The sequence below is a fragment of the Danio rerio genome, chromosome 22 (assembly GCF_052040795.2).
Source record: "Danio rerio strain M-AB ecotype USA chromosome 22, GRCz13ab, whole genome shotgun sequence".
Taxonomy (NCBI): domain Eukaryota; kingdom Metazoa; phylum Chordata; class Actinopteri; order Cypriniformes; family Danionidae; genus Danio; species Danio rerio.
In genome coordinates, this window is record NC_141042.1 from 28,469,384 (window position 1) to 28,482,691 (window position 13,308).

At 35.8% G+C, this 13,308-nt stretch overlaps 2 long non-coding RNA genes across 3 annotated transcripts; one reads left to right on the top strand and one right to left on the bottom strand.

The window, feature by feature from the left end:
- The first annotated feature begins 867 nt into the window (after window positions 1-867).
- LOC147838543 (uncharacterized) lies at window positions 868-9,850 on the top strand. The gene is made up of 3 exons (XR_015522193.1): window positions 868-1,006; window positions 4,968-5,993; window positions 6,081-9,850. It is a non-coding gene; the product is annotated as an uncharacterized LOC147838543 (long non-coding RNA).
- LOC147838544 (uncharacterized) lies at window positions 2,028-4,697 on the bottom strand. 2 transcript variants are annotated; one of them, XR_015522094.1, is made up of 6 exons: window positions 4,653-4,697; window positions 4,019-4,091; window positions 2,927-3,060; window positions 2,645-2,802; window positions 2,439-2,534; window positions 2,028-2,267 (listed from the first exon to the last, which is right to left on the bottom strand). It is a non-coding gene; the product is annotated as an uncharacterized LOC147838544 (long non-coding RNA). The 2 variants fall into 2 exon arrangements; XR_015522093.1 differs by lacking the exon at window positions 4,019-4,091.
- Window positions 9,851-13,308: the final 3,458 nt, after the last annotated feature.

Sequence of the window (13,308 nt, forward strand, 5' to 3'; positions counted from 1 at the left end):
GGTATGGGCCGTGCTGGAATGCGCATTGCAAGATGGTCCACCCGTCTTCTTTGCTATAACTTTGAGGTGTCCTACAAGCCGGGTTCCGAGAACGACACAGCAGACTGTCTCTCACGCCTGCCTTTACCTACATGTGAGGACACTAACTCTACTATCGAACCTGACATGGTAGCATTTATTTCTGCTGAACCTCGTGCTTTTTCATTGGAAGAGTTCTCCAAGGAATGCGCTGCATGTCCAGAATTGTCAGCATTGCGACTGCATCTACTCACAGGATGGCCTAAGAGCAAGAAAAACCTTCAACCTGAGCTGGCACCATATTTTCACATCAAGGATGAACTGGCTGCACTAGACAGCTTGGACTTTAGAGGTTCGTACCGCTTGGTGGTGCATATAGCGTTGCGTGGGTCCCTAATTAACTTGGCTCATTAGGGCCACCAGGGCATTGTTAGAACAAAACAGAGGCTCCGTGACTTGTACTGGTGGCCTGGCATGGATAATTCAGTTCAGTCTGCTATTGCATCATGTCAGATTTGCCAAGCTCATGACAAGAGTGCGAAAACGCATACACCTCCTCTCCAGCCTGTACCATTTCCATATGCACCCTGGCTAAAGGTTGGATTGGACATTGTAAGACCATTTGAGTTAGGAACCTGGGATTGCAGGTATGCACTCACATTAGTTGACTACTACAGTAAGTGGCCAGAGATAGCCTTCACCAGTAATGTCACTACTACCACTGTCATTGAATTTCTCACCACAACATTCAGCTGGTTTGGTAACCTGGTGGAAATAGTGACTGATAATGGTGTGCAATTTACATCTCTGGTTTTTGCAGAGTTTCTGACAAACAGGAATATCCAGCATGTGCGTACTTCCCTGTATTTTTCACAAGCTAATGGTGCTGTGGAGCGTATGAATCGTGTCCTGAAGGATTGGGTTCAAACAGCAAGCTTGGAAGGAAAACCGTGGAAAAAGGCAGTGAGGGACTTCTTGTTGCACTATCGTACACTGTAATCCCGAATAAGTTGACAAAACTCAAAAAATTTGAGGTAATCAGTTACGTCAAATTTTTTAAGTTATGAAATTATCTATTTTAAGTAAACAGAAACATTAAGTTTTGAGTTTGTTGTACTCATGCAAGACACTTCACCTAACTTAAAATACCCAAGTTACTCAGCTTATACGTTTTAATTGCAATTAACTTAATTGCTTTAATTTCTTTCAACTTTAAATACTTAAATCACCCAGCTCATACATTTTGATAGCATTTTTTAAAATTAACTTCTCCATCGTCAGTTTCACAAATAAAATAAGGCATTCGTTAAAAAAATAATAAGTGCACATTCTGTGAAGTGACTCGTTTAGTGTAAACTACACAGAAACTGTATATATATATATATATATATATATATATATATATATATATATATATATATATATGTATATATATATATATATATATATATATATGTATATATATAGTTGAAGTCAGAATTATTCGCCCCCATTTATTTTTTCCCCCAATTTCTGTTTGACGGAGAGCATATATATATATATATATATATATATATATATATATATATATATATATATATATATATATATATATATATATATATATATATATATATATTCAGTCTTGGTTGAACTATGATTCTGTCATTTACTTATTCCAAACCTGTTTAAGTTTCTTTCTTCTGTTGAACACTTAAAAGGTTATTTTTGACCAAAAAAAAAAAAAGCTGAGACCTGTAACCACCGATTTCCACAGTATTTGTTTTCCTATTAGAAAGTCAGTGGTTACAGGTTGTCAGCTTTACTTTACTTTTGTGTTCAACAGAAGCAAGAAATTCAAGCAGGTTTGGGACAAGTGAAGAGTTAGTAAATGACAGAATTTTACATTTGGACAAACTATCCCTATATATAATAAAATGCACCCTTACGAATTAAAGGTAAATAAATGTTTTGAAGTTACTACCCCAGAGACAGTCTTTATTAAGTAAAAAAAAAAAACAATCAACTCATTCTTTAAGGTTTCCATGCTACGAGACTTTTTATTTTCCATCATCCATGCCAAGCAAAACTTTTTGCACAACTTCAAAGTCCTTTACTATATATTATGTGAAGAACATACATTAATCCATACAAGACAAGAAAGGTCTGGAAGTGTGCTGTGGGTGGTGTCCAATTCATTCTTCAGGACAACAGAGACCCTCAGTGAATGCAGGGCCAATAAAGCATCTTCAGTCAGCAGGATTATCAATCTAAAAATATAATTCAAGGATATTAATGTAAGGACAGTATCAAAATGACTGAGCCAATATTATATGATTCATCAACTATCCGTGATTACAAATATGTTAAGTAAAAGTTTTCAAAACTTTCATCTTTTTATTAAACATGCCTAATTGTGAAAAGAATGAATGAAGTCTTACCAGGGTGTTCCTAAAGAATCTTAAGTCACGCTCACGCAGCAAGACCAAAAGACCTCTGATAAAAGTAGTCCGTCATGAACTGACATCATGCAGTTCCTGGAAATCAAGTATAATAAATGATGAATAAATGATTTTAAATCAATTAAAAAAAAAAAAAATTCAAATTATATTTTAATGTATACATTAACACGTGACCCCAAACATACCTGCTCATCATAAGCCTTTAAAAGATTAGCCAGGGTATCTGCTGTCTTGCCAGTTTTGGATGCTGTTTGCCTTGAAATTGTCATCAAATGAAATAGGTGGTGGTCCAGTTGTGCAAAGAATTTGTGGGGAAAATTCTCATTTGTAACATGTTGGTACTCTGCAAACAGCAAAAAGAAACAAGAGAGAATTTCATAAAACAAACCCACACCACAAAATATACAATTCTAGAAAAAAAATTATTAATATTATTATTATGTTTCATTTACTTATCTATTTTTTACCTCAGATAAAAAATCAGGTGTTGATCAGATGTTGAAAGCAGGATCTTCATGTTGTAAACTGAACTCAAGGTCTAGCTGAAGTTTCACTTTCCTTGTAGTTCCTATCTGTAGTCAGCAACACCCGACCTTCAATTCTGTAAGTACACAAAGTCACAGTGTCATTTAGCTGAGAGTGGAAGTAGTACAATTGCATGATGTCTAACGTTAACCTCCAAAACGGTTAGCAATAGAGCTGATTATCATGTTAGTTGCTTTGATTTGATGAACACAGATTTAATTTAAACAGTATTGAAATTTCTAAAACTGAATAGGACGACAAAGAAATTTAAGGCCTGATTTTAAAAGCTAGAAATAACAAAACTTACCTTATTGTCTAATGATGTAAAAATATATAGACTAAAATATTTATATTTTTAAGATATAAATATATTTTAAGCTACAAAATTTGCACATCAGAAAACTATGTCTTGTTTACCACGTCTTGAATATTTTGTTTTGTTATTATTTTATTTAATAACATAATTTTGTATTAATGTGTTATAGATATGCATACTTTGTTTTTTAGGTTGTTTATATTCTCTCCAGAGTAAACATTTTAAAAAATAGATTGAAAAAAAAAAAAACTTTTATCATACCTTTAAAATACATTTGACCTAAATGACATTTAAACTCATTTAACTGATCGCATTAATCAGGTAATCATTGATATGCAGAGATGTCGTCTTAAGCGCGAGGGAATATTAAGTGTTGATCAGTGCTGGTGATTGAGGTAAAGTTAGTTTTATATTTACACATTCAGACTTTCTCCTTAATAATATAATTTCAGAAAGGTAATTTTTGCATATTCTTAATGGTGAAATCATATTAGCAGCCAATGACTTTCAAAGTACAACATTGTTCAGTCAAAAAAAATAGTGCATTTAGTGTAATGTTGTTTTCATGTCATACTTGCATGTGATTTCAGAACGAATAGACAAAGAACCATGGTAAACAATTTATGGAGCGAGTCACAAGTTGTTACTAAATGAATGTATGAATATAAAACCAACTTTATCTCAATGTGGTAGTGTAAATTGAAGCTCTGTTCTGTACCTGCTCAGGTGAGGAGCGCAGCTTAAATGTTCTCCGTCAGGCTATCCTCATACATGGATCAGCAAGCAACAAGCTGCGTGTGACAGAGTTAAGTTTTGAGACTACGTTTTTGCGCGTCATCAGAAAATACCGTTAAGTGTTTAGGCGGAGATCATTTGAGTTATGATTAACGTTATGTTTCTTGCGCCTTTCGTTTCCGAAGTGCCTACAGATTGCAAAGGTAATACCACATTCACACACTGGATGGAGTTCAGCGCAGCGCCATGACATGCGGTTGTGAGAGCGCGCGTCTCCATGACAACTTCAGCACAGGCTGAGAAATGGCATACTCGCGCCAAGATTTAAATTTTTTTGAAAAATGTAATCTGCCGATTTAAAATATTTTTGTCTTTATCACACTCTGTTAAAATTCAGAGTTAACACGTAACAACTAACGCTAACATTGCACTGATTCTAACTTTTTAAACAGCAATGTTAACGTTAGTTAGCAACAAGTGAGGCTAAACATGTTTTCTGTAATGTACGACATGTAAACGCACCCTGATTAACTCTACATTACATTGAACTGTTACTGTGATTATATTAATTAAAACATACATTTAATATTTCTTGGATTTGTAAATATTTTACTTACTGTAGTGTGAAGCGAGGCCGATCCGCCATCTTGAAAAAAACGAATGAAGCATGAGCACGTACGTGAACCTGGATGACGTCAGACGCAAAATCACTGGGCTGACAGATTTTGAGTTAATGAAACTTTAAAGAGACATTTTGTATAAATTAAACCCAGCAGAATTGTTCACCTTACTTGAAAGATTAAATTTTTTCAAACTCAAAAATAAGAAAAAGTTCTAAATACTTATCAAGGTTAATTAAGATAAACGAATTTTAATGATTTAAGTTAATAGAACTCAATTCAATTAATTAGTTACAGCATTAGGGTTTACAGTGTACTACACCTCATGCCACCACAGGCGTTGCTCCTAGTGAACTCTTGCTGGGACGCAAACTTAGAACGAACTTGGACATTCTGCCCACTAGGCCTTCTGCTTGTACCGACGCTATGGTGCGAGCTCATGTTCAGGCGCGACAAGCTCGAGTCAAAATATATACTGACAAAAAACGGGCTGGACAACCATCTGCCTTACAACCAGGTGACAAAGTGCGTGTGAGGATACCCACTCATGTAAAAAAAAGCAGGGGGAAATTCAGTTCACCACGTATGGTGTTGGGAAAAAAAAGCCAGGACACATATATTCTGGATGATGGAAAAGTCTGGAACGCTGTTCACCTGTCACCATGTCCTGTGCAAAGCAACTCTGATAATGAATCTACGGGCGCCTCAAAATTAGTTGTCGCACTTGAAAACCAGAAACATCCTTGAACCAGACGGCAACCAGTCTGGCACAAAGACTTTGTAACATGAACAATTTACGCATGCACATTCCTCACTATAGCAAGGCTATATCAGTGTTATAAAGTTGCAAGCCTTAAGGGGTTACATGTTGAATAGTAATTCTACATTGTTTTTTTTGTTTTCTTATTACATGCACAGTGGAGTTATGCTTAAGTTTGTATCAGTGCTGAAATAATAATAATTATTATTATATGCATATTGGTTAAGTCTAACCTCACAACTGATAAATTGGTGAATTCAGTTTGTAGAGTGGTTGTTGAACACCTTCCCTAGTGCTAATCTAAAAAGGGGGGAAAATGTTGTGTTGTTTAATGTTCAGTTCTATTATTACTGTTTGTGACCACTAGGCGTCAGAGAGGTGTGTGGAAGGGAGAGTGGGAGAACAAAAATAAAGTGAAGTAGTGTGGAGCTAAGCAGAGTTTTCCGGCTGATATTCATTTACAAATCTAAACAAAACACCACAGTAGCAAGAACGTCGGAGTTTCTGCCAGTCAACTTCGCTTCACAGAGGACTTAATCGTGCCTGATCGAGAAAGAAGACGGCTGCTGTGGCTGGAGGTTGAAAGGGCTCGTAAGGATGGGAAGAAGGCTCACTTTGTTGGAGCTTGTGCCTTTATTTATGGATCTGAAATATTCCCCCCTTAGCACAGTAGAATTATTCGATTTAAGTAGATATAACTGCTCATTCTATACAAGAAAAAAAATTAGTGACTGACTGCATTTATGCCGAAAACTGGCTTTAGTTGTTTTATTAGTCAGCTGCTGTCACGTTACATAAAAGATGAGGAACCCAATTGCAAGCAAAACAAAGTCTTTTAATATTGTTCTCACAAATGGACAGGAAATTGGTGAGTGGCTGGAGGCACTGAACAGGTGAATAATTATAGTGGTGGTCTGGTTCGGCAGCACTGATCAAATGTTCATAATACTCATCAACAGAGCAGATAAAACATTCGTCATAGAAGAAACCGGGATGTCTCAGATGTAACTCATCAACAGAGCGGATCACACATTCATCAGGAAGAAACAGGAAGCATCAGAGACTGCAACATGGAATACAACCAGACCACTCACCACCAGCGAAGAGAGGAGCCTGACAAAACACAAAGAACCATGAGCAAACAACGAACTGACAAAGTGAGACAGGAACGCTGAACATTTATAGGCACAAAAAATGCGCTACACCTGTAGCTCGCTGATTATCAGCCGAGCGGCGCTACGGAACAGTTCCGGTAACAAAGATCATGTGATGACATGAAAACAAACACCCACTGACAGCCACGCGACACCCACACAAACACAGAAAGAAAGGCACACATACTTAGAAACACGTATCATAATAACGAACTGTCACACAACGCAGACACTTCAAATAAGAAGCAGATGAATCCACAACCGTGACAAGCTGCTATGCACCTTAATCTTTACAAGTTTTTTTTCTTTTGTCTGTTTAATTTTCTTTTGTCTATTTCAATTGTTTGTTTCAATTGTGAAATAATTTTGGTAGGTCTAATACACTTCCAGATGCCCTGATCTGTATTGGTGGATATTTTAATATTGCCCCTAACAACAATCTAGATAGATTTCCTCCCAAACAGGCTGCTTCTCCTAATTCAAAATTAAGAATGTTTATGGATAAATTTGATTTAATTGATATCTGGAGGGAGAAGTATTGTAATGTTAAATCTTACACATGGCGTAATAAGAACCAATCAAGACTTTCCCGTGTAGATTATTGGCTTGTTCCTCATGCCTTTAAAAATTTGAATGTTTCAGTTAGTATCCTTCCCTCACCGTTAACAGATCACCACACTATTCTTCTTTCTATTCCTCTATCCACAGGACACTCAAACATTAATTTTAGAGCCTCTTATTGGAAAATGAACTCTTCTCTGCTTAATCATGATGAGTTGAAAAAAATTATTTCTTATTTGATTCAATTCTACTGGACCAAAGCTTCATCTGCCAAAATTTAGATCTAATTGGGAGTTACTAAAATACGAGATAGGATTATGTGTCAGGCACTTTAGCGCCAATCTGGCAAAACAGAGGAGGTACGAAGAGGAAAAGGTCATTTCTAATATTATATCACTTCAAACGAAAAATCATGAAGACATGACAGAAGCTGATTTAACAGAGCTTGCAGAACTTCAATGTAAATTAGATTAAATTTATAAGTATAAAGCCTAAGGCTCCTATATCCGCTCTAGGAGGAAATGGCTAGAACAAGGTGAACAAAGCTCTGCTTATTTTTTTTTAATGGAAAAACATAATTCTAAAATTCTCACTATTGACTCTTTACAAATGCATTTTAACAAATAATCCTAAAGAAATTGCCTCTTTCTGTAGTAACTTCTATTCAGAACTCTATAAATCTAATTATTGCGAAGAATCTGCATCCCTTTTCTTTCAGTCTTTAAAGGAAATTAATCTAATTTCTAATGATGAGCAATCTGCCTGTGATAAAAATATAAATATTACTGATATAATTGACAGCATTGGAGGTCTCAAAAATAACAAATCTCCTGGCACAGATGGCCTAACGGCTGAATTTTACAAATGTTTTGGAAGAGAATTAGCACCATTCCTGCTAGAGATATTTTCGGAGAGTGTTCAGTCAGAAAGTTTGCCTCCAAGTTTAACACAAGGTTTACTAACTCTAATACCTAAACCCAAAAAAGACCTTTCTCTAATAGATAATTGGCGACCTATCTGTCTGCTCAATAATGATTATAAAATATTAGCCTTTATTTTAGCTAAAACACTTAAAAAAAGTTCTAAACTCTGTTATTGATGAGACTCAATCAGGATTTATGCCAAAAAGACATATTGTTAATGATATGCGTCTTGTTTTAGATTTATTAGATTATCCTGAATTAATTAATGATGACATCTTTATTCTTTTCTTAGATTTCTATAAAGCATTTGACTCTCTCAACCACAAATTATTTTTTTTATCTCTCCAAAAGCTTGGATTTGGTGAATCATTTTGTAAATTTATAAGAACTATTTACAATAATGCCAATTGCTCTATTAATCTTAAATGGGGCACCTCTCCAAGATTTCAGCTGTCAAGAGGAGTTTGTCAGGGTTGCCCTGTTTCACCTTATTTATTTCTTATAGCTGCACAATTTCTTTCCTTCTCCCTTTCGAGTAGTGATTTACAGGGTACTACTGTTGTAAATAAACACATACTTATCATTATTATTGTCAACTAGCCGATGACACTACTTTGTTTCTTAAAGATAAATCACAAATTCCAGTCGCTATCAAACTTATTAGCTATCAGAGATTGTCACTCTTCCTCTCTTTATAACATTCCTGTTAAATCACAAGTAACATATCTTTGTGTGTCGATATGCAAGGATGAAAAAAAACAGATGCAGATCAAACTTTGTCCCAGTTATTGAGAAAGCTAAAAAAAAATTTAATTCATGGTTACAGAGAGATTTATCTCTAAGAGGCCGGACCCTCATTGCTAAAGCCGAAGGTATTTGTAGAATGACTTACCCCGCCCATTCTCTATATGTAGATAAACATGTATGTGCAGACATTGATAGAATGTTATTTTACTTTCTGTGGAAGCATAGGAGACATTATGTCAAGAAATCTGTTGTTATAAATCGATACGAATGTGGTGGTTTAAATCTTTTAGATTTTGGCTTTTTAAATAACACTTTTAAGGTAAATTGGTTAAAGCAGTATCTATCCAATCCGGATTCATTTTGGAACACTCTTCCTAATATTGTTTTCTCTAAGGTTGGAGGTCTCCCCTTTCTATTAATGTGTAATTATAATATCGCTAAATTGCCCCTCAAATTATCCAACTTTCATAAACAAGTACTTCTGGCATGGCATCTGATTTACAAGCATGATTTTAGTCCTCACAGTTATTTTATTTGGAACAATTGTAATATTTTATACAAAAACAAATCATTATTCTTCCCTAATTGGATCCAAAACAATATTATCTTAGCTTCTCAGTTATTAAATTCTGATGGTTACTTGTATTCTTATTCAGAATTTCTAAATAAATACAATATTCCTGTCACTTCTTGTGAGTTCTCCATAATAATGAATGCTATTCCCCATGGAGCCATATCTCTTCTAAAGAACTCTGCCAGATCCCAGAGTTATTTGTCAATAGTTCATCCTTTTGATACAATGATTGGGAAAATTTGTTTTATATCTACTCCCTCTGGTCGGAACAAAAGAATTCGACAGTTGTTTCAGGCGGAGCTTACTTCTCTTCCATATATTGTGTCCCACTGGAATGGCTTATATGAGAATATCCCATGGAAAAAAGTGTGGACATTATCATGCAAATACTTAATAACCAATAAAGTAAGAGATGTCTCTTACAAATTGCTGCACTTATTTTACCCTGTTAAACTTTATATTAAAAAGATGTATCCAAATATTGATACTTCATGTTCCTTCTGTGGCACTGAAGATGAATCTGTGTCCCATATGTTTTGGGAGTGTACTTATGCTAATTTATTTTGGAAGGATTTCTGGATTTTTTTACACACCTTTTCCTCTCAAAGTTTATCTTTGTTGTATAAGGATATTTTATTTGGATGTCATAACTTTCGTAAAGAAGACAAACTCAACTCAACTCACTTTTTATTTCTATAGCACTTTCACAAATCACAATGGATTACCAAAGTGCTGTACATAAAATCAAATAAAAAAGCATGTAAAATATACATAAAACCAAAATACATAAACTCATATCACATGATTAAAAGCTAAAGAAAATAAGTGTGTTTTCAGTGACCTTTGAAAAGACTCAAAAGTTTGAGCTGTTCTTAAAGAGAGTGGGAGATCGTTCCAGAGTCTTAGAGCTGCTACTGAGAAAGCTCTATTACCTCGACATTTTAAGCGGATCTAGGAACTTGCAAATAGGGACGATCCATAGAGTGAAGAGATCTCACAGGTTGGTGCATAATAACTAGCTTAGAGATATACTCAGGGGCCAGGCCATGGAGGGATTTAAAAACATACAACAGAACATTGTACTGAATTCTAAACTGGATTGGCAGCCAGTGAAGGGAAACAAGTACAGGTGTAATGTGCTCTCGTTTTTCTTGTGCCTGTTAAAAGCCTGGCAGCTGCGTTCTGGACCAGCTGCAGTCGCGAGAGAGAGGCTTGACTCACACCCAGATACAATGCGTTGCAATAGTCCAGATGAGAAGAAATAAGAGCATGAACAACTTTCTCTAAATCACTGAAAGAGAGGATAGACTTTAGCTTGGCAATATATCTAAAATAGAAAAAACTATTTTTGACAACCGCATTAATTTGCCGATCAAATTTTAGCTCAGAGTCAAAGATGACACCAAGACTCTTTACTGAGGAATGTATTTTCCCAGGAAGCAATGACAGATTGCTATTAGAGTCTGAACCTTTTTGGCCAAAAACAATAATTTCGCACTTATCTTCATTCAGTTGGAGAAAATTATTTGCCAACCAACACTTCACATCAGCCAAACAATTAAGCAAAGCCTGAAGGGAGGATTGATCCCTAGATTTTATAGGGAAGTAGATTTGAGAGTCATCAGCATATAGATGGTAATTTATGCCATGCTTTTCAAAAAATTTTCCTATAGGAAGTAAGTAAAGGGAGAACAAAACAGGACCCAGTATTGAGCCTTGCGGTATCCCACACATTAATTGCATGACAGATGAAGAGGAGTTGCCCAAACTGACAGATATAGTTCTATCCTTCAGATATAAGGCGAACCAATCTAAGGCCAGACCCTGGATACCAGCGAGTTCTCTTAGCCGATCAGTGAGAATATCATGATCCACTGTATCAAAAGCAGCAGTGAGATCTAACAGTACAAGAACAACAGGGCTACCTGAATCAACCTCCAACAAGATATCATTAGAAACCCTCAATAGAGCGGACTCTGTGCTATGGCGAGCTCTAAAACCAGACTGAAACTTATCAAAAATATTATTATTAGCCAGAAACTCATTTAGTTGTACAGACACAACCTTCTCTAAAATCTTTGAGATAAAAGGCAATTTAGAAATGGGGCGAAAATTCTTCATGTCTGAGACGTCAAGATTCGCTTTCTTTAGCAGGGGCTGAATAACAGCATGTTTAAAACTAATTGGAACGATATCAGTAGAGAGACTACTATTTACAATTGAAAGCACACTTGGACCAATTGAGTGCATCACCTCCTTAAATAAGGTGGCAGGAATGACATCACAGGACGAACCAGAAGGCTTCATATGTGCAACAATGTCATTACGTTGTGACAGAAACACAGGAATAAAGCTGGCTAGATTTTTTAAGGGGGCAACAGAAATTGTAGAAACACTGACTACAGGTGAAATCTGTGAACGAATTCCAACAATCTTATCAGCAAAAAAATGCAGAAATTTTTCACAGGTGTCAACAGATGAAGAAATTGATGGAGAAACAACAGGCTGAAGTATGGTGTAATAGTAAAGAACAGTACTTTTGAATTATGACAGTTCTTTGAAATTATGTCAGATAAATAATTTGATCTAGCTGCTTTGACTGCCCTTTGAAATGTTGTCAAGCAATCTCTCAATAATTCATATGAAACTTGGGTAACGCTTTCTTTTACACCCGCAAAGTACCGCGTAAGTACAGTGAAATTACAGTGTACTTTTCTGTACATACTGTGTAAGTATAATGAACGTATGTGTGTGCATTTTTCATCTATTATGCAAGGATGGTGACAACCTATTGCTATCTGCAAATGTACTGTATATGCACCTGCGTGAGTACATTAGTACTCTTATTCAGTGCTTGGGTTTTATTTGGGGTGTTTAATGAATAAAAGGTTTACAACCTGTGAAATTATGAACCCTTATTGTATACTGTATGTATTTTAAATCTGCAATTCAATATAAAATATATTTCCATACACTACTTACCTTATGTTTACTCGTCGATCTCACCAAAGCCATCGATGTCTCCATAACTCACTATCAACAAATAACTTTGCATGACATAGACCTACTGTCAGGGTTCAATGCAGATTAAAACAGGCTCGCATCTTTACTGCTGTTGCACAGGGGGGCTAACTGTTGCATTTCAGTAAATGTATAGCTGATGCTTTATAGAAAAATCTAGTAATTTGGTTTTCAATCAATAAAAACTGCTGCTGTAGTTTACTCTGTTCTTAGTGTTCAAGTATACACTAGTATGTTAAAGTTCAGCTTCTTCCCTCTTTGTTCCCTGTAGTTAAAGGGTAAATACAGTATTTGTTCCCTCCTTGTTCCCTGTACTTACAGGGTAAATACCACATTTGAGGGTTGTAAATTAAAGTGAAGCTTTGTTCCTCCCTTGTTACCTGTACTTACAGGGTAAATACCACATTTGAGGGTTGTAAATTAAAGTGAAGCTTTGTTCCTCCCTTGTTCCCTGTACTTACAGGGTAAATACCACATTTGAGGGTTGTAAATTAAAGTGAAGCTTTGTTCCTCCCTTGTTCCCTGTACTTACAGGGTAAATACCACATTTGAGGGTTGTAAATTAAAGTGAAGCTTTGTTCTTCCCTTGTTCCCTGTACTTACAGGGTAAATACCACATTTGAGGGTTGTAAATTAAAGTGAAGCTTTGTTCCTCCCTTGTTACCCCCTTGTTCCCTGTACTTACAGGGTAAATACCACATTTGAGGGTTGTAAATTAAAGTGAAGCTTTGTTTCTCCCTTGTTCCCTGTACTTACAGGGTAAATACCACATTTGAGGGTTGTAAATTAAAGTGAAGCTTTGTTCCTCCCTTGTTACCTGTACTTACAGGGTAAATACCACATTTGAGGGTTGTAAATTAAAGTGAAGCTTTGTTCCTCCCTTGTTACCCCCCTTGTTCCCTGTACTTACAGG